Source organism: Alosa sapidissima, chromosome 24 (assembly GCF_018492685.1).
Source record: "Alosa sapidissima isolate fAloSap1 chromosome 24, fAloSap1.pri, whole genome shotgun sequence".
Lineage (NCBI taxonomy): Eukaryota > Metazoa > Chordata > Actinopteri > Clupeiformes > Clupeidae > Alosa > Alosa sapidissima.
The window spans coordinates 3,821,954-3,849,131 of record NC_055980.1 but is presented as its reverse complement, the minus strand read 5'-3'; the positions used below and the strand labels follow the sequence as shown (position 1 = coordinate 3,849,131).

General features: G+C 40.9%; 1 long non-coding RNA gene across 1 annotated transcript; it reads left to right on the top strand.

Moving 5' to 3' along the window:
* The first annotated feature begins 4,613 nt into the window (after nt 1-4,613).
* Nucleotides 4,614-24,944, top strand: LOC121700640. The gene is made up of 3 exons (XR_006027267.1): nt 4,614-4,624; nt 12,659-12,665; nt 24,858-24,944. It is a non-coding gene; the product is annotated as an uncharacterized LOC121700640 (long non-coding RNA).
* The last annotated feature ends 2,234 nt before the right edge of the window (nt 24,945-27,178 follow it).

The following is a 27,178-nucleotide window of genomic DNA, read 5'->3' as shown; positions in this document are numbered from 1 at the left end:
CTGGGAAGTTTGTGGCATGGAGATAGTGGGAAGGGGCCACGGGAGTGGTAGTGAGGGGCTGCAACCACACAGCTCAGGTTGCTGGAGGCTGCAGCAAAGAACTTATACAAACAGCCATATTGTGCCCTTTTTAAGCTCACAGTAATCAGCCTGGCCTCAAAACATTGCCGGCCAACTGGGAATTCTCCTAATTCTCCCTATTACCACTCCGCTAATGGGTGGTGCACCAGAAAACCTACACAGAGATCATATTTAGTCAAGTGAATACCCTTTAAGCAATACGATTGTCCCATCAGAAAACACTCCTGAAAGCTGTCCGGTTGTGAAAGCACCTTTGTCTGATACAACTGTATGGCAGTCCTGGTTTGCCATTACTGGAAATCATGGCTAAGTGGAAAACATACAGACATAGACATGAATCAGCTCAATGTTTCCACATGCCACACAATAGCTTTGGCTCATGCATGAGGCATTTGCTCATTGAGTGACTTTGACATTTACGTTAGGGCCTTGAGTGTTATTAATGTGTTTTTTAGCTTTGGGGAATATTATTTTTGTCTAGGAATTCTAAAACAGGGAAGAGCACTGTATACCTTATTCACTGCAAAAGCAAGCATGCCAAGCAGCTTTGATCCATTTTGGTCAGTGAGTCAGCTAACTAATTGGCCAAAGCTGAGGACTGAAGAAACAATCATAAGTTATCTGCATGTTTTAATCACTACTCCTTTTCTTATGTATTATGCCTTACAAATAACTGTTACAAAAACCAACATGAACGTAACAAGAATTTCAAAGACAGCATTAGTGATGACAAAAATGCAAGATAAATAAGGGTTCTATCCGCAATATCTTCCTTGTCAACTCACAATCTTCTGTTGGTGCGAAATAACACATTTTGGAAAACGGCCCTGCAAAGTGTCAACAAGCTCTAATTGAAATATCAGTTTGTTTCATCCTTCGGTGTTGACAAAGGTTAATATCCCTGTGCAAAAGCAAACCATGATAAAGCTCTCTCATGCAATCCATTAGTTTAGATTTTAATTGTGTCTCTGTTTCTCAAAGACAGACAATTTTTTTTTTTGCACTGAATTAGCATATCTGCTCTCAAACAGGCCTGCAGCAAATTTTATTTGGTCTAATCTGATTTGCGCAGATGCCCAGATAAATAAGTCAGCAAGTAGTAATAAACTCGCCACACAGTAATGGAGTCCCCATGCACCAATCCTCCTGGTAATAAGGAATTTACAGTGAAAGAGATATTGGCAGGGAGCGTGCAGAACACAACCGCAAATGCGCGCGTGTCAGCACTTCAGCGTCGACAGCAGCACATCCAAGTGGCTCTAGTGTGCCTCCCAGAGAAAAACAAACAATGCTAATCATTCTCATTACAGAACTGTTGGCTGTGGAGTCCCAACATTGTGATCTAGCATCTGTATACATCAATTTATTACAAGATCTTCATTGTTTTCCAAAGCATAATGTGAAGACCAACGCCGGCTGTCTTCCCTTGTGGTGTTTTCCCCACATCTCTCTCTCTCTGTCTCTGTCTCTCTCTGTCTGTCTGTCTCTCTCTCTGTCTCTCTCTCTCTGTCTCTCTGCCTTTGCCAGCCCAGACAGTTGCAAGCCACTCTTGTCCGTTGAATGGCTGTGTCATAGAAACGGGGGTCCAAATAACTCATGACAGACCACATCAAGTAATATTCTCAGTCATTTCACACCATGAGTTTGGGAACATCTTTAAAGCAGCTTCAGTTAACTAGACTAGCTAGTTTAACTAACTAGACTGTGCCCAGATCTATGGATACATGTTTACAAAAAATTATTTCCTGTTGGCCCTGTCGAGGTAAAATGTCTCTTCCTTCGTCCTGATGATACATATATGAACTGGATTATAAGATGAAGTTAAGCAGACTCAGACACACATTCTGCTTTGTGACTCACTGAAGAAAAGATTCACCATCAAGAGACTAGATCAGTGGAAGGAAGCATATTGTATTTTGCATTCAAAACATATTGCTCTAATTTGCCTAGGGCCAAGAGCTGCAGTGACTTCAAGGACAGATGGAAAAAAGAATACAGATGTGAGAAATGTGCATCCCTCTAGAACTTCACCCCATTACATAAGGGATACAGCAGGACCTTCATAAGAGATGAAACACCTTCAGATGCTAATATGCCACATGCTTAAGTGGAGGCTAAAGGCCTAATCAGGATTTACATTACATGTCAGAAATTCCAATATATTTTATGCTAATACACAGTATCCTCCATAGAAATCAGCAAGGATTGGGGAATTCGGTATTCATGTTGCGTCCATTCCATGCATTTTAAAGGCAAGTCTGTTTCCTACATAGCAAGTTATAGATGTTGTGCAAAGACATGTTGTATGTTTTGATTGATATAACGTAATAATTATTTGATTGCAAAATATCATACTTGTAATGACCATTTATTGGTTGGTCACAATTGGTGTGGACTGGGGAATCTTTGACTCTTTCTTATTAGGTTGTAAAAAAAGATAAAGTCCAACAAGATTTCCAAAAGAATAGCTCTAATTTATTACAATTGAAAATAGAAAGATCTGTTAGCATTTAGGCAAAATAAATATAAGTCAAACTGAAAATAGCACGGAGCACTAGAGATAAAAGCATCAGCAAGGCAAACGGAAAACTGTTTGGAAACGTTCGCCTATCTTTGCAAAATTGAACACATCTGCAGGGTGCACATCCTTACAAGATCAAATAAAATGCAAGAATGATTAAACAAAGTTAAAGGAATGGCTCCAACAATACATAATATAGCTTTTATGAATAGCCAATAAACATCCAATGGTTGTATAAAGCCATTTTAGTTTACTCTGAATGGTTGTATAAAGCATTCAGAGTAAACTAAAATGTCATCATGCCATGTATTAAAAAATATCTTCATCAGAGATCACAGATAGAAAGTTAGCTCTGTTGGCAAGCACATCACCATTGTCATCCTTACAAACTTGTTTTCAAATAGGGTTTATGTTTAGAATGTCATTGTTTGTGATCTGAGTTTTAGCCTTTTGTGCTGGTTCTCAAAATATTTAGGCCTACTAGTGCATGAGGTTCTGAATGACAGCTCAATAATACATATAATCTGAAAACAATTTCTACATCAAAAAAACATCATAAGAATTACATCTACTTCAACATTTGAACCAAAAACGATTGAACGCATGAATTAGCAACAGCACAACAATGAGTCCCACAACCTGTACTATGAAAAGAAAACCTTTGAGGAGATACTGTATTGATGGCACCGAATCTGTTCTACTTAAGGTGCAAAATTATATTCTTTGCTCAGTAGATAATGGTTCTTGTGCCCTCTTAGCACTTCTTGACCTTAGTGCTGCTTTTGATACCATTGACCATAGCATCCTGTTAAAACGTCTGGAGGATGAAGTTGGTCTGCAAGGGGTGGTGTTGAAATGGTTCACATCATATCTGAATGATAGAACATTCTCTGTAAGATTAGGTAATTGCTCTTCGTCCATTGCACCTATCAAATGTGGTGTCCCTCAGGGTTCCATTTTAGGCCCTCTGCTATTCTCCCTATATATGCTGCCTCTTGGCTCCATTTTTAACAAACATAACATTCAATATCACTGCTATGCTGATGACTCTCAATTTTATCTGCCATTAACAGCCGATAGTTCCTGCACCTTGGAAAGCCTGTTTAACTGCTTTAATGACATAAAGAGTTGGATGGCTGCAAACTTCTTACAATTAAATGAAAAGAAAACAGAGATAATTATTTTTGGTCCACTCAGCTCTGTTCCTAAGATAAGAAATGCACTTGGGCCACTGGCTGTAAATTGCCATAGTGAGGTCAGAAATCTAGATGTTTTCCTAGATTCCTCTTTGAATTTCAATAAGCAAGTCAGTAGTGTGGTTAAGGGTGGTTAAGGGTATAAAGACAAATAGCTAAATTAAAGCCCTGGCTCTCATATACTGACTTAGAAACTGTAACCCATGCTTTTGTTACATCTAGGCTGGACTATTGTAACTCTCTGTATTTAGGTCTGAACCAATCTACCCTTGCTAGACTTCAATTAGTCCAAAATGCAGCAGCTAGGCTTCTTACTGGAACAAAGAAACATATGCACATAAGTCCTGTGCTGGCCCAACTCCATTGGTTACCTGTCAATTACATAATTAATTTTAAAGTTTTACTTTTTGTGTTCAAAGCCCTAAATGGAATGGCACCACAGTATATCTGTGACCTTTTAAGTCCCTACTGTCCTTCTAGGCCACTGAGGTCTTCCTCACAACTTCTTCTATCAGTCCCAAAGGCAACCCTTAAAACTAAAGGTGATAGAGCTTTTTCTGTTGCTGCCTGTGAGTAGGCACTCTCTCCCCTCCTCACTGTTTTTAAAGATCGTATTGCTTGTGTTTGAATTATGGTCATTTTATGAATATTTGCTTTGTCTAACGAACTTCTTTGAATGCTATGGACAATTCCGAACTCCTGCCTGAACGCACTCTGCATCGCGGAAGCCCTGCGAGAGCAGGAGTGCCAATGAGAGACATTGGGCCCTTTGCACGCACACACACAGGCGCACACACACCCACACAGCCGGCGCCTGTGTGTGTGCGTGCAAAGTGCCCTGAGTGTGTAACACACTAAGCACACTGCCTGCTTATGAACAGAGACGATTGTTTGCCTGTCAACTTTGGGTTGCCGCGAGTGAAACGTCAACACGGAAGTTAGCGCTTGCTGCGCTAACAGTACCAAACCAGCCGCTGCATAATTCTCCATATTCAAACAGCCCTGAAACATCTCCTGCATACGGGTGAGGTACCCACTCGCATGTAACACTGCACACACCACATTATCTCCCTGGTCATTATCAACAAAACGCCATACTTACCTCTTGTGTTCCTCCGCCTTCAGTCACCACTGCCAAACGGAAGCATGCGCCATTTGAGTAGTATTTGTAATGCCATCTTGACTTTGGGTATGGGGAATGATGTCGCGAAGGGGGATTTGGAAGTGTGCTTTGTGTTGCTATGCATCTGTTGAATGTTATATGTTTATGGGCTTTACGTGTAGCGTAGCAAAGATGTGTGGGATGTGTTTGAGGTGCATGTTATTGTTTGGTTTGTGTTTGATGACTTCAACACTGTGGTTGTGTACAAATATGATAATGATAATGGTACAGTCCAATCATGTGTTTAGTCAATTATCTTGTTAGCCAATCATGGTGTGTCTGAGCATAGTAGGACTGTGTATAAAAACCCTGTTCAGTTTGTGTTGTGGGTGAGGGCGTAAAGAGCTGACAACTGGATAGAGTGCTGGTGAAGTAAGTGGTGAGTTGAATGTGTTGCCTTAGTCTGAAATTGTATTTTGATGCTGGTGCCTTCCTTTTTTTTGTATTTTTGATTACCTTTGGACTTTTGATATATTTAGGGATGGGCAAAGCGAGGCTTTTATGAAACCCTGAAACGTTCGAAGCAATTGTGCCGAATTGTTCCGAAGCTTTGAAACTAGGGATGGGAAGTCTGGCACCGAAGCTCGCATCACTTCCGCGAAGCAATCTGCTTCGGCACAATGTATCGGAGCGCGTATCAAAGTTGTAAGGTCACGTGACTGACGTACGAAGCTTTGGGCGTCGCTGAAAAGTTTAAATGGGTCATTTGACACAGGGGCACCGGTGCTTGTATCAAACCCCTAAAGCGTTACGGGTTCGATAAACCTTAAAGTCCCCAACACATGTTTTGTTGCACAAGCACCCTTCTAAAATTGTAGCCCTACACAAGCACTTCACAATCCCCATTGTACACAATGCCCCATGTTTTCACAATGCCCTTTATATGTTTTCTGTTATCTGACACTACTGTGGTCATCTACAGCAATTAGCCTACGTTATTTTGCCATTAGTTTTTGCAAAACATCAAATGAAGTCTTAAACACAACCACAATAGAGAAGCATGCAATATCAAATAATGCTAACTCATGGCAATTATGAACATGGCGGGATTTGAACCACGGTCGCGCGTGCGGTATACGAACACGCTACCACCCTCCCAAGGCCATTTTAAGGTTTTCACTGAAACATAGCATTATTTAAAACCAAGCACATTGCATTTTCAATTTGAAATATTAGAAGCATATCAAAACTATAATGTTTATTCCAATGACTGTAGGCCTAATAGTTTTTACTCACAAGGGAACAGAACACGTTGTCTCTCCGCTTTGTTTTACCAGTGTCAGAGAAGGGCCATTTGGTTGGCATGTGCCTTCGTCTGTGATTGTTTAATCGCTAATGAGAGCCGCCGTTATGTCTGCTAACCACCAGATGTCACTGTTTTGTATTCGATGCTTTGACACTTAAACACTTACGATACAATCAGGAAGAACCTTCCAAAGCCTCATGGGGCTTCATTCGCCCAACCCTATTTGAAACAATTCCGACACCTCAGAGCTGTTTAGGGTGAAACAAATCTGTCAAATGCTTCGCATTGGAGATGTAGTCTTTAAAGTTTGTGGCTCGCTGTGTTACCTGTGTTCCGTCTTTGTCAAAAGCTAAGCAGCATGCCCTTGGTCAATTACTGGGAGACCACATGAAGTCACAATAAAGAGAATCTTATTGCTGCCACTATGTGTTCTCTAAATAACTTTCTTCTTATAAAAACTCTCGATTTTTTACCATTCTGAGAGTTTAGTTGAAACTGAGTGGTTAATGGTGAAGTAAGAAAACGTAAACAGATACGATCTGAAACAATACCTTACAAATCAAACGGGGATCGAACCACATTTGAGCAGCCTGGGCTACCGTGCAAAAAACACCCTCACTAATCACTACACCATCATGGTTACTGCTTAAGAGAAAGCTACACTGTTAATTGAACGCGCGGGCACGCCTGCCGACGCCGGTGAAATGCACCTAAGGTTCACTTAACTTTGGTCACATGACATGGGGATTTTGAACGATGTTTCGAAGCAGTGGTCACATGACATGGCTGTTTTGAACCACGTTTCGAAGCAGTGTTTCGAAACACTTGTGCTTCGAAGCCTCGACACTGATTCGAGGCGTCAGTTTCGAAAGTCACACCCCTAGATATATTTTTGGACTTTGCTATATTTTGCCATTTTGGATTATTTTTGCCTTTTGCCATATTTTGCTATTTTTAAACTTTTTTCCTTTGTTTGTCTGTTTCGATGGTGGAGGACTAACTGGCACTGTAAAAATAAATACACTGGCAATTTTGAAATACAATTTTATTTTCTGCATTCCTGACATTTTTTACCCCTTCTCTCTGATTTCCAACCGCAACGCTGTCCTGGCAAGTGAGGTCACTCACACTGCCCCTAGACTCTGAAACAATCTCCCTATAGAAATGAAGTCCTCTCCCACCATCAGTAGTTTTAAATCAAATTTAAAAACCCATCTATTTTCTTTGGCCTATAATGTCCATTAATTTCTCCCCTTGTTTGGTTGTTTATTTTTATTTTATTTTTTATTTATTTATTCTTATTTCTATTTCTTTTCTGCATTATATTAACTGGCATCTTTACTGTACATCTTTCTCTAGGCCTATAGTAGTAGTAGTTTCAGTAACCATATGTTTATTTTTATCTACAATCATAATCTGTTTATTATTATTATTATTATTATTATTATTATTTAATATTATTATTTTGTATTTTCATTTATTTAATTTTTTGTCGTATGTCTTTATATTTTTGTTTTTATTACTGTTTATTTTATTTCTGAGCACCTTGGGTCAATAACATTGCGTTTAGGTGTGCTATATAAATAAATATGACTTGACTTGATATGCCATAGGTGTATGTTTCTGTCACTGATGTCCAACTGGAGAACTGAAGGTGCCTGACAGAGGCATCTCAGTGACCGGAGCAGTCATGCATTCTCTGCACGAACGAGCAAGTGCATGTGGAAATTCTTATTGAGGGGGTAAGATTGAGGGGGAAAGATCAAGGAATATGGTATTCGATAGATTATTGACCGTCACCTCCATTTCCAACTGTCTCTCTTTTTGCTCACAGGATTTGAAGTTTTTCCTCATCCAACTCTGTGGGTTTGAAACAGAGATGTTGCCGAGTCCCATGTCTGAGAAACAAGCTTCTGTTACATAGTGATATTAATATCATTCTGTAATCTATCAATTTTGGATGGTGAAAGTTCAAGAGCTTCTAAAGTTGTGATAGAAAAAAAGAGAAGGCCAACTTATTGAGCAGGTGTGAATTCTAACAGACACACTATCTGTTATAGAAAATATTTTTACAACTTCTCAAACAAAAACCATAACAATGAAAATGTCTGAAATATATATTTTGGCATATTAATTATATTCTTAATAATAAAGAATTTGATCATCTCTACATTTATTTCTAAAAGATTGTGTTAGTAGTGACAAACTTGTTATTACAATGTTTAACCCCTTACATTTACACAATGCACTCCAGACCTGTACAGCCTCAGCCCCAATTAGTACATGAATACTCTGGGAATAATCACTCTCCTGGATGTCTAGCTTGCATTTCTGCAGCCCAAACTGGGAGGTTGGGGAACCTTTCACTGGACTGCACGAACACAAACACAACTATGTTGTATCTGTATGCTGGACACTCTTTCAGTCCGCCATGGCATCATCCTGTCAGACTGACAGTCTGGACAAGAAAAAGGCCAAGATCATGATGCAATGTCAACACTGAACATCTAGAGAATACTGAGTGCTGGGTCATCATTCCAAATTGGTGTCTTTTATGTTCCTGCAACCCTATAGCATATTTGCTAGAGTTGCAATGTGCTCTAATGTCACTGGCACAATGTCATTTAGCAATAGGGATGCACCTGTATCTGAGTACGTTATTCAGAAAAGCACAAATAATGCGACATAAACAGATATTTAATCTTCCCGAATGTACGTCTTATTATTCAGAAAAACGCAATTTCAACGACCCACTATGCATCAGCTACAGTTTCCTCAAATCAATTCATGGATAGTCACAAGACCTGACAGTTTGCAGCATCGGGATTTGATGCCACAAATTAGATTAGCCAAGTAGGCATGGGATTATAAAAGGGTCGTTGGGTCATTGGAGAGTCACCTGAAGATGACTTCATCATTGTGTAAACTCAACTGAAAGAGAACAAACATGTCATTCTTACTAACAAAGGTGCTGTAACATGTAAATGAAAGCAGTGGAACAACAGCCCATGGTGGTTGATATTTGTATGACTTGAATGGTAAAAATCTATTGTAAGAACACTTTGACATTCCATGATTTCCCCCCACAATATTTTCTTGAACAGAACATTTACATGTGACCAAAGACGTCTAGAGGAAAACAAAAACAGCACCAGACAAAACAATGACCTTTGTATGACGTTACCAGCTGAGTCGTTATATTGGTAGCTTGTTTTGCTTTCATCCACTTCAATATGAATTAAACAGCATAAAGTCTGAAGGGAAATTTCCTACAACTCTGCAGGGTTTTATTGCCTAAACATTTTCAAGATCCTTTTCTGTGAATACTGATGTCCTGTTTTCAGTGATGCAGATCCAAAACGCACAAATGTGTGGCAACTAGATAGGAAGAATACATTAATGATTTATTGTAAACTTGCAAGTCATTTAAAAGATTTACAACTGAGTAAAAAAGACCTGAGTATCACAATTGTGAAGTGAATGTGAAGTGGCAGTCCAACCACTGATTAAGAGACACCAGTAATTTGCTTAAATATGATAGAAGCTCTTTTTATGGATGTGTAAAATAAATGGTACACAATGGCATGAATAAGAGTTTGAGGGCCCACATACTCCCTTATCATGTAATGCCAGGGCCAGGGCAATATATTTAATAGAATGTCAAATGTCCCTAAATTACAGCTCGTAATAACCTGAAGAGAGTGAAGTAGCGCATCCCCATCTGATGGAAAATTATGGCCTTCTACTTAACCTCTTCCCACTTAATGATTTATTAAGGATGAGATATGACTGGGAATTTTGTCTGATATATTTTACATGACAATTCTGACAACTTGAGTGGATGTTAATATAGAAGGCAAAGTATAAGTTATAGACCTGTCAGTCCCCGTCTCTGTGGCTCTCCCTAGGCTTTATTTATTATTCAAGGGGAACCGTCTGCCTAGCAACTTCATTTCAGACAAAGACAAAATTAGCTGCCGTTTTGTGTTTAAAACAGCAGCAGATAGTGCACTCTGAGAAATGAGAAAAGCATTTGGACTTTCAGTAGACAACATTACATATGAGTCTGAAAATAAATAACAAAAAAATATTTTTTCAATGACAGTGGTGGAAAACCAACCCTTCAATAGTGTACTTTTTCTAAATAATAGCAGCAATCCCATCAAATGTAATCAAATGCATTTGATGAATACCCAAATATTAAAATAACATTGACACTGAGGGGGAACTTTGAGAAAGTTATTCAAGTTATATCTGGCATTAGAATGTCAATTGTAAATTGATCACATAATATGATGAAGTTTGCTAAATGCATTCATAGGCAGGTGGTCTTTCTCATGTAGTAATTGACTTGTGTAACAGTATGCAAGAAATTAATTTATGGATTGCATCTTGAAACCTTATATTGCTTTCTACCCAATCATATCTTGTTCTAATAACTATGCTCTGATTTTCAACATATTAATTTTCATTAGACATCAGAAGAAAACACATCTAAATTGCTATGATGATGTGGCTCATTGGACGTAATGGGAAATACTTGCCACTTAGGAGAAACAAATCAAATCTTACTGAAGCCATTAGCCCAGATGAAAACAATATATCTGAACAAATGGTATATGAGGACAGGAGAGGCAGGTGGGGCTATAATATTATTTGCATTGTCAGAGAAAACTATTGTATCCCCTTTTGCAAGAAGTGGGGGCTGGCAAAGCTAATAGTTAAAAAGGAAATCAAACAGGAATTATGGAAGGCGAACCGGGACTATAAACAAAAAGTAGAGCTTAAATTGAGCAACAACAGCCTGGGCTCAGCATGGGACTCTGTCAGAACCATGGTTGGGCTAAATGAGAAAACACAGAAAAAAGTGACTCTGAAGGGGTTCTCATCAGACTCAGCCCTAGCACAGGAACCTGTTTTACTCAAGATTTGATAAATACAATTTTAAAAACGAAATTTTATCCATGAAGCAAAACTTGTTAGCCTCCACCCAGTCAGCAGTGTGTTTTTCTCTACACAGTGTGGTAAGAACTTTCAGACACTGTAAAGCCAAAACAAGCCCTGGACCTGATAATATCTGTGGCCGAGTGCTGTCCTGCTGTGCAGAGCAACTAGGCCCAATTTTTAAACACACTTTTAATATGTCATTGCAGCTCCAAATGGTTCCTGATCTATGGAAGCAGTCTATGATAGTTCCCATAGCCAAAAACACCCACCCAAAGTCTTTGAATGACTATAGGCCCATATTCACCTCGCTTAATCCAAGGGGTGGGCAGAGAATTGTCTTTCAAACTGCCTAGGCATGCAATAGGCCAGCGCTATGACCATATCCGTATCCGGTCGGCAAAACGGCAAATACATCCTTCTTCGAAAGGAATGACTTAAGTGCATTGTGTTGCTCAACTTTCAAAGAAAAGCACAAGTCCAACTTCTCCAAAGTTTACGCCAACGCCGATTCAAACAACCGCTCTTCGTTCGCCATGGCCACCTTCCTTGTTGTTCACCGTCGCAGGACTGTCGTTATCCTGTTAAGACTCTCTAACAAAATAGAGCGCTGTGATTGGATGAGGTCCACGGCTAGGGTGCGTCTAGATTTCTAGGCTAATCGTCTCCTTGACCCCTTACAATTTGCATACCGATCCAATAGGGGGGTGCAGGATGCAACGATTACCCTGCTCAACTTCATTCTTAAACATCTTGAGGGCTCCAAGACTCATGCCAGGACACTGTTTGTGGACTTCTCATCAGCCTTCAACACCATACAGCACCACCTACTGGTGCAGAAGCTGCTTGATTGCTTTCAGCTGAACACCAGCATGTCTGGCTGGATCCTAGACTTCCTCACCAATAGATCTCAGAGAGTACGAGTAAATGGCCACCAGTCTGGACTATCCTTTACATCCACAGGCTCTCCCCAGGGCTGTGTTCTTTCTCCTCTCCTCTACATCCTCTACACAGACGACTGTCGATCAGTAATGGACAGCCGTCATATTGTAAAGTTTGCAGATGACACAGTCATTGTGAGTCTGTTGAAGGACAATGAGACAACTCATGGCCCCATCATATACTATTTTGTGAACTGGTGTCAGGAAGCCTTTCTGGAGCTAAATGTGACCAAGACTAAGGACATGTTAATTGATTTTAGACACAAAGACTGTAACCACACAAACACAAATATCAACGGGCAGGACATTGAGATAGTCCAGCAATACAAGTATCTGGGTTCCATTATTGACAACAAGCTAACTTTTACCCATAACACAGACATGTTGTGTAAAAAAGGTCAGCAGCGTCTATACTGTCTTAGGAAGCTGGCAAGGTTTAATGTAGATAAATCCCTGATGACTCTCTTCTATAGATCTTTCATTGAGTCAATACTTACCTTCTCAGCCATCTGTTGGTATGCCCTGCTCAATGTGAAACAGACAAATGCCATTTCTAAAGTCATTAAGGTGTGTAGTAGAGTCACTGGTGTCCAACAAAGAAGTATGTCAATGCTGTATGAGGAACAGGCAATTAAGAAGGCTGAATCCATCCTGTTAAATTATACCCACCCTCTGCACAGCGAATTTGAGATCTTACTCTCTGGTTCCCATTTTAAATATCCATTAGCCCGAACCAGGGGCGCCTGCAGGAATTAATGCTATGGTACGCACACCCATCACCCCCCCCCCCGAAAAAAAAAAAAAAACGTTCACGCGTGGACAGTTTCCTTTAGGTTCGTGCATACATAGCATAACAACATCCACATGCAATAATGCAACAACAACGTCTACAATTACCTATTCATTTTGGCAACTTTATACATCCCTATACAGGCTAAAGCTACCTTTAGTTGTGTTATAGCTACTGTAACGTCTGGCTTTAAACAGCTGTAATGCAGTCATTCTGACAAGCACACCAATTGCTTAGCCAACCTTGTTCTTGCCCAACTTGAATAGCTCCTCTAGCTTTGCTGCCTCCATCCTTTCTGTTTTCGTTGTTTAAACTTGTGATATCCATAATGAGTATTGAGTTAGTGAATTAGCTCAACATTGTGTGCTGATAACCATATAGAAAGCCGAGTAAAAGAAAACAAGTAGCCTATGCGTGCCTGCGTGCGTATTCTCTCCTGCTCAAACATGTGTGTGCGTTAATTTTGATAAGTGTTCACTAACTTTACTTAATACAAATTTGTAAATAGCCTGATGGCATGCAACTAATGGGATACTGTGCATAGCTGGAAAGGTATGGTAGGCCAATATGGTGTGAATATACACACACACAAGGTACATTTTCTCTCGTTGTTGAGTGATGGTACGCACAGTGCGTACGGACGTACGCCTGCAGGCGCGCCTGGCCCGAACCAACAGATACAAACACTCCTTCTTACTGTGGCAGATTTTTTTTGAAGATGTCATGTGTTGCCAGGCAGCAGCCGAGAGATATATGTAGTAAAGTTCATGAAGAGTTCATGTGCAGCCAGGTGGCCAGGCGGAAGCTGGGGGAGGATGTCATGCATGTGCACGAACGTGACACAGGCCTACTGGGGATTATTTAATAATTTTTGTGGCAGCTTGGTGAGCTCATCCACCAATATAATTTATTGAGTGTATACTGATTGGCTACAAGGGGGTCTGCCATTTACATAGGGGGCAGACACCCGGCCAGGGTTGGCCATACGAAAAAAGGAGGTGTTTTGATAACATACAAAAACTTTCCCCAAGAGGAAAATCCTCAGAACGTGCGCACCTTCTCCCCAAGGCCTGGGTCATGGAGTCTCCGCTGCAGAGGACATCCATCATTCACAACTCCTGCCTGGCGACACTTAGTCTCTGTGCATTTTTTTCAGAGCTGTACCCAGCAGGACTTGTGAATAAAAGGCCACGAGCGGCCACTTCTCATCTCAGACCGTTCTCCGCTGGTTTTTGTTCAGAGTGCTAAGTTAGAGTTAAAAGTTAGTGAATTTTTCCACTACATATTTGGAGGGTCCTACCGAGATTTTGTGAAGGACGGGGAAGCGGTTTGCCCCGGAGGAGGCCTTCCTAATGACAAAGGCGCGCCAAGGTGAGCATATTTGCTTTAGTTTAAAATACCATTTGTCATTTGGGGTTGGCCGAATCTTGGGACAGGCATATTCACCTGATCCTCATAAAATAATAATAAAAAAAAGAGAACTCTGGGGTAAGAAGTTGCTGACAAATATATATATATATTTTTTTATTTTTATATTTTTACCGGATTGATGCGATCTCCGGGAGTAGAATAGATTATCGAATTGATGCGATCTTCGATAAAATATATTTTTTATATAATTATATTTTTACAGGATTGATGCGATCTCCGGGAGTAGAATAGATTATCGAATTGATGCGATCTTTGATAAAATATATTTTCATTTTTATATAATTATATTTTTACAGGATTGATGCGATCTCCGGGAGTAGAATAGATTATCGAATTGATGCGATCTTCGATAAAATATATTTTCATTTTTATATAATTATATTTTACAGGATTGATGCGATCTCCGGGAGTAGAATAGATTATCGAATTGATGCGATCTTCGATAAAATATATTTTCATTTATATATATTTGTATTTTTACCGGATTGATGCGATCTCCGAGAGTAGAATAGATTATTGAATTGATGCACTCTTCGATAAAATATATATATTTTTTTCATTTTTATAGATTTATATTTTTACCGGATTGATGCGATTTTCAGGAGTAGAATGGATTTATCAAATTGATGAATAGAGTGCAACCCTAAATAATTCCTGTGTGAAAGACTAGTAGATTACGGATCTTACATTTTGTAATAATAGGAGGATGAATGAGACACCCGTCCATTATTTGTATGATTTAGCAAATAAGTAGTGAGAACTGATGAAAAGGATTGAATGTTGAGATGAATGAATGTGTGAGGGTATCCGCGTGAATGGAATTATGAATGTGTGAAAAAAAAAAAAAAAAAAAAAAAAAAAAAAAAAAAAAAGGAACTTTGACTCAACGACGGATGACTGAGACACATTAGCGCTGACCCTGTTGCTTCTAGCAATGGCCTTGATTCAAACTTAGAGCACATACTGTAGAAGCAGTGGAGGAAGGGCTTGACTTTGACTTGATTTATGACCTTCCTGAAGGGAGCAGAGCGGGAGCAGGCACAAGAGCAAGAAGTGCAGATTGCAGTGGCGGCTCAGACTGAGTGTTTTGATGTGTTTGCTCCATATGTTTTGAAGGAATCACAGACACCTCAATCACATGTTTAGTAAAACACAGCAGAAAGATATCTTAGGCGGAAAACCCCACAGAACAGAATTCATGAGCCGAATGCCACTGGACAGACAGAAACCCTCAGAACAGAACAAAATGAGTCAGTGACATTCGGACAGATAGAAACCCCACAGAACAGAATTCATGAGCCGAATGCCACTGGACAGACAGAAACCCTCAGAATAGAACAAAATGAGTCAGTGACATTCGGACAGATAGAAACCCCACAGAACAGAATTCATGAGCCGAATGCCACTGGACAGACAGAAACCCTCAGAACAGAACAAAATGAGTCAGTGACATTCGGACAGATAGAAACCCCACAGAACAGAATTCATGAGCCGAATGCCACTGGACAGACAGAAACCCTCAGAACAGAACAAAATGAGTCAGTGACATTCGGACAGATAGAAACCCCACAGAACAGAAATTATGAGCCGAATGCCACTGGACAGACAGAAAACTCAGAACAGAACAAAATTAGTCAGTGACATTCGGACAGATAGAAACCCCTCTGAACAGACTTATAATTCACAAGCCACCTGACAGGTAGGAAATATTCAAAAAACAAAGTTAAAAACACGTGAGTTTGTAGATTTTTAGTCCTCGAAGAACACACTCTAAAAAATAATACACTGGCTCAACTTAAAAAATTGAGGTAACAATTTGCATGGATCTTTTTGGGTGGTTTCGGCTCGGGCCGTTTTTGGGTGAATATTGTGAGGCTTATATAGTTGGAACAACTGAATTATATTGCATGATCAAATTGATATGGTTGAGTTGGTTCAACTTAATTAAGATTTTAGAGGACAAATCAGGTCTCGCAGTGTTTGCTCGGAGAGCGGCTTAGGTTGAAATGACTTAAAAAATTGAGGTAACAATTTGCATGGATCTTTTTGGGTGGTTTCGGCTCGGGCCGTTTTTGGGTGAATATTGTGAGGCTTATATAGTTGGAACAACTGAATTATATTGCATGATCAAATTGATATGGTTGAGTTGGTTCAACTTAATTAAGATTTTAGAGGACAAATCAGGTCTCGCAGTGTTTGCTCGGAGAGCGGCTTAGGTTGAAATGACTTAAAAAAATTAAGGTAACAATTTGCATGGATCTTTTTAAGTTATAGTAACTTACTTCACTTCTGTCTGAATAAAGCACACAGCAATTTAAATTTTCTGAAAGCATTGTGTATTTTTAAGGCAATGGCAACTGGTCCAGTTGTGCAATGAATGAATGTAGAGATCCGTCTGAATTCGTCATTTATCTGTATAAAAGAAAGGCACAATGTTAGAAAATTTACCTCAAGACAAACAACAAAATGAACAAAATCTACGTGGTTTGCAGGGATTGACACAGAATATTTCTCAAACTTCAAAAATAAATAAATGTTGGCCTACCATATGTAGCTAGCTTGGAAGACACGATAGCTACTGTCTGTAGATAGCTAGGTAAAATCCATCTTTTCAAATATTCAAATTAGCAAAAGGGCAAGCGGGTACCGTTAATTTCATTTGTAGTGTCACGTGACAAAGATTTTGATGCACTGTGTGCCGTTGTTTGATAGCTGTTGCTTTTAAAAAAAAAAAAAAAAAAACTAGTAGGCTAGACTACTTTGCACGTACCTTTGATGTTCGATGCAGGCTACAGGATCCTGTGCCATAATTTCTGTTACTTCTCAAGCGTGGTCTGGAAGGTTCTGAACATTCAGTTGTGCTTTATAAGTTTGGCCACGAGATTTACAAGTTTCAGTAACTTAATACTTATCTGTTGTTAGGTGAAAGCAAGACTGTGTGTTGAAAATCCATATATTAATAAGTTGAGACAGCTTTCTTTCTTTTTCAGTATTACAAACTCCTTATAATAAGTTGTCAACTCACCTATACATGTACAAGTAGCAAACTTAATTTTTTTTATGTCGAAAATGTTCTTCATTTTAAGTTTTATCTACTAACCTCATAAATCATTTTTAGAGTGCAGGCAAAGATGAATTGAGTCAGGTTATTGAATAACAGCAAAAAAAAAAAAAAAAAAAAAAAAAATGATGAAAATAATGATGACAGGTAAAATCCTAATAATCATAAAACTACCTAACGGAATGTATCAATTAATAATGGAAGATTTAGAGACGGGAACCAGTTCCAGCTCGCTAATGAATTTTCATAGCTTATTGAACTTGTATGAACATACTGTATGCACAACTAACACATTTCAAGTTTCTATGCAGAACTCTCAATGATGATCCACGGGAGCCAGTCGCCACAGTTAAAGGCGCCAAGACAGCAGCAGGAGGGGGCCAGACAACAAGCATTAATCAATGAGCTACTAGGAGCCAGCAAACACAAGAAAACCTTACTGATGGAAACATCACGGGACCGTATGACCACACAACATCTCAAAACTGGAGTTTAGGATTTAAAGACTAATTGTTGTACAACAGCAAGAGTGCATCGCCAGTAGTATACTGTATGCTTGGAAGTGAGCACACACAGAAGCTACCAAAAATTATATCAGAACAATGCAGTCCAGTGGGAAGGGTCATAAAAATGTATCCTGAACGTCAAGCAATAATCGAAAACATAAATCATAAATGGGTTCTTCGGACTCAAAAAGATGCTACACCATGGCCCAAGGAAGGAACTTTTGATAGTCTTATGCTGGTTCAAATGGAAGAGAAACTCAAGAATTACAAAAAAAATGAGCGAGGAATGGATAGACAACGGAAAAGGAGGCTTGAGCTGGATACACTAAGGCTATTCGCTGCAACAACCAATGCCAACTGCAAGGATAAGGACATAAGAAAGGACAAGGCACAGGAATTGGAATCGGAAGCACAACATCTGACAAAGGAAAAAACACCCAGAGCCCCCAGAGTGGAGGAGATGAGACCCCCTCCGTACGCGGAAGTTAAGAATTTGTATCCCAGTCTCCCTGAGGCAGCACACACTTCTGAACACAATGAACAAACAGATGGACAATTTTTAAGTCTTGCAGGAATTATTCTAGATGGAACAGAGGCAGAGGAAATAGTCAGAATTAGGAGAAGAGGACGGGAAGAAGCCCGAGTGACTCACCGACGGCCACCCCGGCGCCGTGCGTTCTCACCCCCACTATCATCTTCATCATCAACTTCACCGCCCCGTAATGTTTCCCGCACCAGAACACGACAAACAAGAAGAGCATCTGACATGGATGGAGTGGAAAGAGACCGCATAAGATGCATGGAAAATTTCAGAAAAGCCATGAGAGCAGCAGAAGCTAATGCCGCAGAACACATTGCAATAAAAGGGGCCTCCGAACCACAAACAAGAAGAGTATCTGACATGGATGAAGTGGAAAGAGATAAGATTTAAGATAAGATACATGGAAAACTTCAGGAAAGCCATGAGAGGAGCTGAGACTAACGCTGCAGCACATATCGAAATGATGGGGGCCTCCGACACAAAAGAGTTTCAAGACACAACTGAAAACCAACAGCCAACAGTAGCCAGGTCTCACTCTGAGCCAACACTCTTTCCACCAATGCCCCCACCACCAACACCCCAGGAGACAAAGGGGGGAGCCAGGCCTAAAACACAGCAGCTATGTGAACAGTCTGACCAAGGACATACAAGGAGTGCTTTCAGCTGGGCAACCACCACCTGTCCACGGTCCAACTCACAGGCATCTCTAGAGAAGCACCTGTTGCACGCTGCACACCAACCAGTTTCAAGGAGAAGTTCTCTCACCCTGCAGGGAACAGGGAGATATGCGGATGACACCCAAGGCCCTGTCGCACCCAGGAAGGAAACCTCTTTATCCCCCAAAGTCCGTAGAACTCCCACTGAATTGGGTGAACAAGAATTCTGGAGAGAAAGACGAGAAGAAGAATCTAGAATTATAAAGAGAATACACACACTAAGAGAAACAGAGGAAACCACTGACCGGAAGGCTTTGGCGGAACTGCTGCTGAACTGGATAAACACCGAATTAGCACTCACCTGGCAGGAAGTGGGTGAACACATATCTGAAGAGTTTATTGCCCGCAGAGCAGCATATAACCCCATCCTAATGAATTATCGAAATTACATACTGGAACTGATGGAAGAAAACGACAGCCGCCCACAGCGCACAGTGAGAATAGTGGAGGGCACACTGACAGGAGTGGATGAACTAGGAGAAGTCTGTCTGAGAATAGAGGGAGAACCAGCATTTCAAGCTGACCCCAGCAGAGTACATGAACATGAATTCAAGGCAGAGGAAGAATATGAAATTGAGGAACTGGAAGAAAACCACATGGATCAACAAGGACTTACTGCCAACGAGCCACTGAAGTCCATACTCAGACAACCCATTAAAATCAAGTGTCCTGACTGCGAAGGTTGGTTCAAGGGCGAAACCGGACTGCGAGTTCACCAAAGGACATGCAAAGGACGACTACTGGCAGGTGCCACACTGGAATGCCCACTTATAGTCCCACCCGGCATGGTGAAAGCAGACCTATGGGGAATTCATCGAGTAAAGAGAGGAGTAGAAAAAGGACTCAGCGAAATCCAAAGAGGAGTGCGAAGGGGATTAAGTGAAATAGAAGGGGGAGTAAGAAAGAGCCTGGATGAAAAAAAAAAAAAAAAATTAAAGAGGGTGGAAAAGGCAGAAAAAGAACGACAAAAGATTAAGGCACAGAAGAAGGACGAAGAAGATCATTCAGACACAGAAGAACAGAGCAGGCCCACTACCAACCATGGTCTCACTCAGATGTCAGTGGATTAATGGCAAGATTACCTGTGCTTCATGATGGCGCAGGCCTGTATATAGGTGAGCTCGAAAGAGAAATGACCGGAAAAACTCTAGCCTTAGGAGACATCAAATACATTTTGAGCATGTCCTTGGGAAAACACGAAACCACAACTGTGCTAGAAAGGGAGCACCTTGAGAGCTGCTTATCCTAATCAGTGCAGCCCCACAGCAGTATGGATTGACAATTTACAAGAGAAGTGAGAACCCAGCTGCCTTTGTGGAAAAAGCAGCACAGAAATGGCGATGTAAAATGGAGCAAGACCCTGAAGTGTCCCATGCCGGCCGATCACAATTCAGACGAGCAATCCTTAATGCGCTACCTCGACCTGTAAAACTACAATTGGAGAATGACTGACGGCTTGCAGTGATAACCAAGGACGAGTTTAGACAAGCAGTGGCCCACTTTGTGAATCAGTATAGACAATCAGAAGAGAAGAAAAAAATCAACAAGATCAGTATGCTCAGCGAAAGCTCGTAGATGTTCAAATACAGGAGGCAACAAGATACTAAAACTTTTAGCAGACAAAGACTTATATAGCAAGGGAAGAAGGGCATAGCACCAGAACATACAGAGTCTATTCCCAGAGTTCCACAACCTGCTACTAAAACCAATGATGTAATTTTTTTGGGATTAATTGGATACAGGAGTGACTGAGTGGAGTGATACAAGCAAATAATTGCTCCCCTGCATGCTATGATTTCAAGACCGGATCTGACAATTTGAGAAACCCACTCACATGGACAGTAGACGACATAGAGGCCATTCCCAAGGCAAGAGAGATGAATACAGCCCCTCGTGAAGGCGGGCAACATGTCATATTACTGGGTGGATCCACTCAGTGCCCCACGCCATGCCTTTCTTCTCATCTGGGGGGTGAAAATGGTGTTCCTAGTGGATTGATGAGAATCACATGCATCATAATGACCCTCTGTGTGGTGCCATGTGTCAAAGGGGGGAGTGTATCATATGCGGAAAACTCCATTGTGAACCCCATTATCCCTAAGACTTACTGTTTCAATTAGTAGATGACCCCACAGGCACCGGAGCTATATAAGCACCAGTAGGTCACCTGGATGATGGAATGTTAATGTTACCATAATGCAACCCCGTCTCACTACTGACAAAGATTTAAATAATGCAGGAACGCGCTACTGAATGGGAAAAGGTGGGAAGGAAAAAAAAAAAAAAAATGGCATGACGAAGGTGCTAAACAAGGACCCGATGGGATCTAGAGAAAGCATAATGGTCTCGCGATAGCCCCGGATCGGTAATTGCTTACCCTCCTCATGGACTGTAAGTTGCGCATGATCATCTGATCATTGCGCAAGGGGGGAAGATAAAGCAGCAAAATACAGGAAATCAGATATTATGTTAAACAACTGTCTCATATTCACCAAGAATTCTTTAGTGAAAAGAAAAACAATGAAGAGTGGTTGGACAGGATGACCACAGACGGACCAATTTAGCATGGAGATTTGGTGTACCTGCGAATGTTTAAAGGTTATGCCTTGACCCTAGGGCAACCGGACCATTCATGGCGATCCAGGCCATCCCAACAGCGGTGCTGATGCAGAAGAACCAGAGGTCTGAGGGGAAACCACACTCGACCAACAACCTCAGCCAGGATGCTCACACTGGGGGTGAGCCCGCTGGTCACTCAGACATCACTGCAGTCTTCTCAGCAAGGAGCTCCAACCGCCTGAAGCCATGGCAGTCACACCAGCTCCCACAACCACCACTCCTGTTTAGTGGGAGGAGTCAGGGTTCCAGGAGGCAGCAGAACATCCAAGGGAAGAACAACACATCAACGAGCAACGCCAGCAGGAACAGCAGCCCCACCAATCCCAGGAATCGGAGCCAGAACCAGAATCAAGCACAGCCTTTGCCTACCCGACGAACAGCACGCAGAGCCAGAGGGGCCTCACTCTCCGGAACAGTACACCACCATCGGCCCTGTCATCCTCAGCTACATTCTTTGGGGAGGACAGCAACCAGAACTTTAGCCCCTTTTTCCCTGACATTGTTTCAACAGACCAGCACACGGCGGCAGCCTAGCCGCAGCCCACATAGCAAGAGTCCAAGAGACCTGGCCAGGTACAGCTATACTGGACTGGATTGGAAGGAGCTGGAGGAGATGGTCCAATACTGGACCTCCGATGACGATGACAGTGAATAAGCCATATGAAATGTGTGATTGTTGTTTATTGCCATGTATGGGACGGTATTGCTCAGACACTGTTTCTAAACAACTTAATGTGTTAAATGAAGTAGAAGAAAACACTCATTTAGTTGAAGGGAAGGTTGACCTAAGTAAGTATATGGAAATGCAGGAGGGTTTTGCAAAAAAAAAAAAAAAAAAAAAAAAAAAAAAAAAAAAAAAAAAATGGACTTCCTCACACAAGACATAAAATATGTGTGCGATGAGTTTCCACCACCACCAATATGAAAGGTCTAACAAATTCAAGTGACTAGTAGCTGTTAGTGTACATGATGATGATTGTTAAGGCAACATGTGAAGCTGTGTGACCCACATAGCACGTTGATGAGGATATGATGTGATAACTATATTAATTCATATTATTAATAATGATCTATTATTGATACGCTATAGGCAGTATGGACGACACAATTCTGCAAGAAGCCTAGAAATGTGTAGGGATGTGGAAGGTTATACTTACATGTATGTTTTTCATATTAATCATATATAATTACACACATAATTCCTTTAACCATGTAATCACATGCATGTTTTTTCATTTAATCATATAGTCATAGTAGAAACTTAGTTTTTTGGAGGACTAGCCCTCACAGGCACAACCATCCACAATTGTTGGATAGACTTGCTTGCAAAATGTAGCTATATACTGTATCATTTTGACCACATGCTCTGTTTCCCAAGTCTAAATTTGAAGATATTCTGCACCTCTCGTGTGTTCCTCATCAGAACAGGACACTGTGTTGATTAAGGCTACTCGGCCCTATAACGGGTAAGATCCTTGTTTTTGGCCTGCATTGGGACGACCTAAGGCAGGGGGGTTGCCGCCACAGGTTCTGGATGGCTGCTAGCCAGGGAAGTTTGGTTTCAAAGCGGCCTGAAACCTCTTCCTATCTGAGTACTGATCTCAGAGTCTATGTGTTGTTCACATACCACAACAGTATCATGTGGGTCTACATGATTATGACAATGGGAACCAGAGGATGCAAAGCTGCACTTGCAGCACTAAAATTTGAAATAGTCTTACTTTGGATAGTAATGACTAGGAAGGCAGAGCATGGAAGGCATATTTAACCATATCTAATCATTTTTAGTATGTCCTCTGTAAAACTAAGGACTATAACCATTACACATAAGGAAACAACATTACTTATGATAAACGAGAACAACTATTTTAGTAAGATTAGTAGCATTAGATGTAATTGTAAGTGTCGTGAATCAACCAAAGACTGTCATGATTGGCTGGTATGGGCTCCTCCTATCATGGAGATGTAGATTTTAGTTCACCTGTCAATAGTGATAGTCCTCCGGTAGGGCGAGTGGAGGTACATTTTTAAACACCACTTTAGGGAACCGACTCGGAGCCCAGCCATTTGTCTTAAATATTTTGGTAAATGGTATCATTTATCAATTGCTGCTACACTAGTGTCACCAGTATGTATTTTAATTGTGTTGTTTATCTTGTGTGCCTTATGCAACTTATGTCAAGTTATAGCATCATTTATTTCCACATTTGCCTTAGCAATCAGCAAGCTAGGAAACACTGCCTAATGACGTATACTAGGCTATATGCAATGACTTATATTTTTTATGCAATCCTTATGTTCTTATTGTACTTTATGTGTTGAAAATGTGATTCCCTTCAGCGAGACTTTTGCAAGCCTCGAAGGGGGGATTATGTGGCAGATTTTTTTTGAAGATGTCATGTGTTGCCAGGCAGCAGCCGAGAGATATATGTAGTAAAGTTCATGAAGAGTTCATGTGCAGCCAGGTGGCCAGGCGGAAGCTGGGGGAGGATGTCATGCATGTGCACGAACGTGACACAGGCCTACTGGGGATTATTTAATAATTTTTGTGGCAGCTTGGTGAGCTCATCCACCAATATAATTTATTGAGTGTATACTGATTGGCTACAAGGGGGTCTGCCATTTACATAGGGGGCAGACACCCGGCCAGGGTTGGCCATACGAAAAAAGGAGGTGTTTTGATAACATACAAAAACTTTCCCCAAGAGGAAAATCCTCAGAACGTGCGCACCTTCTCCCCAAGGCCTGGGTCATGGAGTCTCCGCTGCAGAGGACATCCATCATTCACAACTCCTGCCTGGCGACACTTAGTCTCTGTGCATTTTTTTCAGAGCTGTACCCAGCAGGACTTGTGAATAAAAGGCCACGAGCGGCCACTTCTCATCTCAGACCGTTCTCCGCTGGTTTTTGTTCAGAGTGCTAAGTTAGAGTTAAAAGTTAGTGAATTTTTCCACGACATTACCATCTGCTGTTCAGTTACTGAACTCTAGAACACGGAGATAACCCTCTGCCCCATACTGTACACTTCTCTTTCTATTTATTATTTTTAATTCTGTGGTTCGACTTATTTTAATTCTGTGTTTTGACTTGATCTTGTGGAAGCATGTGTGTGTGTAATCTTGCATGCTACCTCTGCAAAATAATTGCCCTTCTGGGACAAATAAAGTGTTACTACTACTACTAATAGTAATGGACTTGCATTGTGCATTAGAGTGTGTTATACTTGGAAACTGGAAAGGACTGTATGGAACGTGGAAGGAACATATGAAATCTTTGAGATGGAGGAATTCTCATTGAAGTGACAGTTCTCAAGGGATGTGTTGGTCCTTTTTCTGGAGAAAACAGCCAGGACCTTGCCTAAGTGAAACCTCTGAACTATCAGCCAGACTTGTCAGAGCCTAAATAACAGCATGCTCCTAAATGTCTGTGCCTGCCTTCCCTGAAAGGTACGTTTTGTGGGGAAGTCTTTTCAGCTTGTCTTTCTGGAGACTTTTTAGGGTCATTTTCTCTTTGGTTGACACTCTTTATCTGCTGCACCCACTCTCTCATTCTCCACCACTTCTTGCCCTCCTGTTTGGCTCCTGGTTGGAGGCCGTCAAGCAGCTCTTATCTGGGCACACAGCAGCTCTGCTTCATGGGGAACTACCGGGAAGTAGTTCCTCTCAGGGCTGCGTTTCCTCTCTGCAACTCTGTGCTCGACAGCCACTCCTGTAATTCCTCCCCTTCATGTAGATCTCAATTCCCTAGTTGCCACATGTCTCCTGTACCAGATTTTCATGTTTAAATAACTCTGTTTGTCTCCATGCATATTTACCTCAACATCTCTATGCAAATGAAAAGATGGTTAAGCCGAGGATTGCTCCCTCCACCCCCGTGAGAGAGACTTCAAGTAGTCATCGCTGCAACAGTGTTTAGATTACATCAGTAATCTCTGGAGGAATCCTATTCCAATCTCATGTATCCAAGCAAGCTCCCTGAGGATCCACTGTCAATCACTACCGTTTCCTTGGACGAACAAAAAATGGTGTGTATAATGTGTATTTACCCAGTACTCTCCTGGATTTCCTGTCCATAGAATTAATGAGGCAAACAACAAAAAGAAGATAATGAGAAAAGAAATAAAATGATGCATTGTAACATGATGATAATAACCGTTTGAAATAATATCTCCTTTGGTCATCAGACACGTAATAGGGAGGGAAAGTAATCTCATCGCCATCTAGTGGTTGCGTTCCTAGAGTTTAGCGGAGTGGATGGGATTTTATTTTTAGAAAAAATATATCTCGGTGCACATTGGGATCTTAATTTAATGTCTTCCATATGTTAGGCACTGGGGTCACCTCTATTGCTTCAAGTGGTCATACCTTTAGGGGCAGCCGTGGCTCACTGGTTAGCACTCTGGACTTGTAACCGGAGGGTTGCCGGTTCGAGCCCCGACCAGTGGGCTGCGGCTGAAGTGCCCTTGAGCAAGGCACCTAACCCCTCACTGCTCCCCGAGCGCCGCCATTGTAGCAGGCAGCTCACTGCGCCGGGATTAGTGTGTGCTTCACCTCACTGTGTGTACACTGTGTGATGTTTGTGTTTCACTAATTCACCGATTGGGTTAAATGCAGAGACCAAATTTCCCTCACGGGATCAAAAAAGTATATATACTTATACTTATTTTTAGGATCAGTTGAATTGTTTTGAGTTTTTGTCGTAACACGGTGATAAGGAACTACAGCTGCATGTGACGTCACATGTTTGGGCGCTTAATCTCTAACTGATCAATACAGCAATTTGCTTAACTGGCTTAACATATTTTTGTAATAACGGAACGTGATGTAAACCGCGTGGTGATAACCTTTTGTCTGGATAACTGGTGTTGTGCTTCTACTCACATGAAGAGCTGGCTGTAAGTGTTAAGTGTCAATGCTAACCAGGCTAATAAACAAACCATGCTACCGTGAGTAACGTTGAAGGGTAAAGTCACGTGACTTCTTTTGTAGTTTGTTTATGAAACAAAAGGAGCAATTTTGATTTTCTTAAATAAGGCAAAATAGGGTCTGACATTTTCACAGTTAGAAGATTATTACTGTATAGACACTGAAAAATATTTTTGGTGGATAACATCGCTGATTTGGCTTCACAATATTTTTTTAAAAATAGGTCTATGGGACTTAACATTGGAGCTGCTCTTTGATAGGAACGCAACCACTTGGGGCGCTGGTTTTCACTTTCCCTTCCTATACCATTTTACAGTAAACCTGTAGAGGTTAAGAGGTCAATTTAAAGGTCTTTAGAGGTTAGTTTAAATGAGTGGCCATTTCCTTTTGCATTGTGTTGTGTGCTTGTATTGTGTTTATTTAATTTTTTTGAGAATATTTCCTACTTTTAAATAATTCCCAAATCAACACATGATCATTTCAACTTTTTGACAGGCA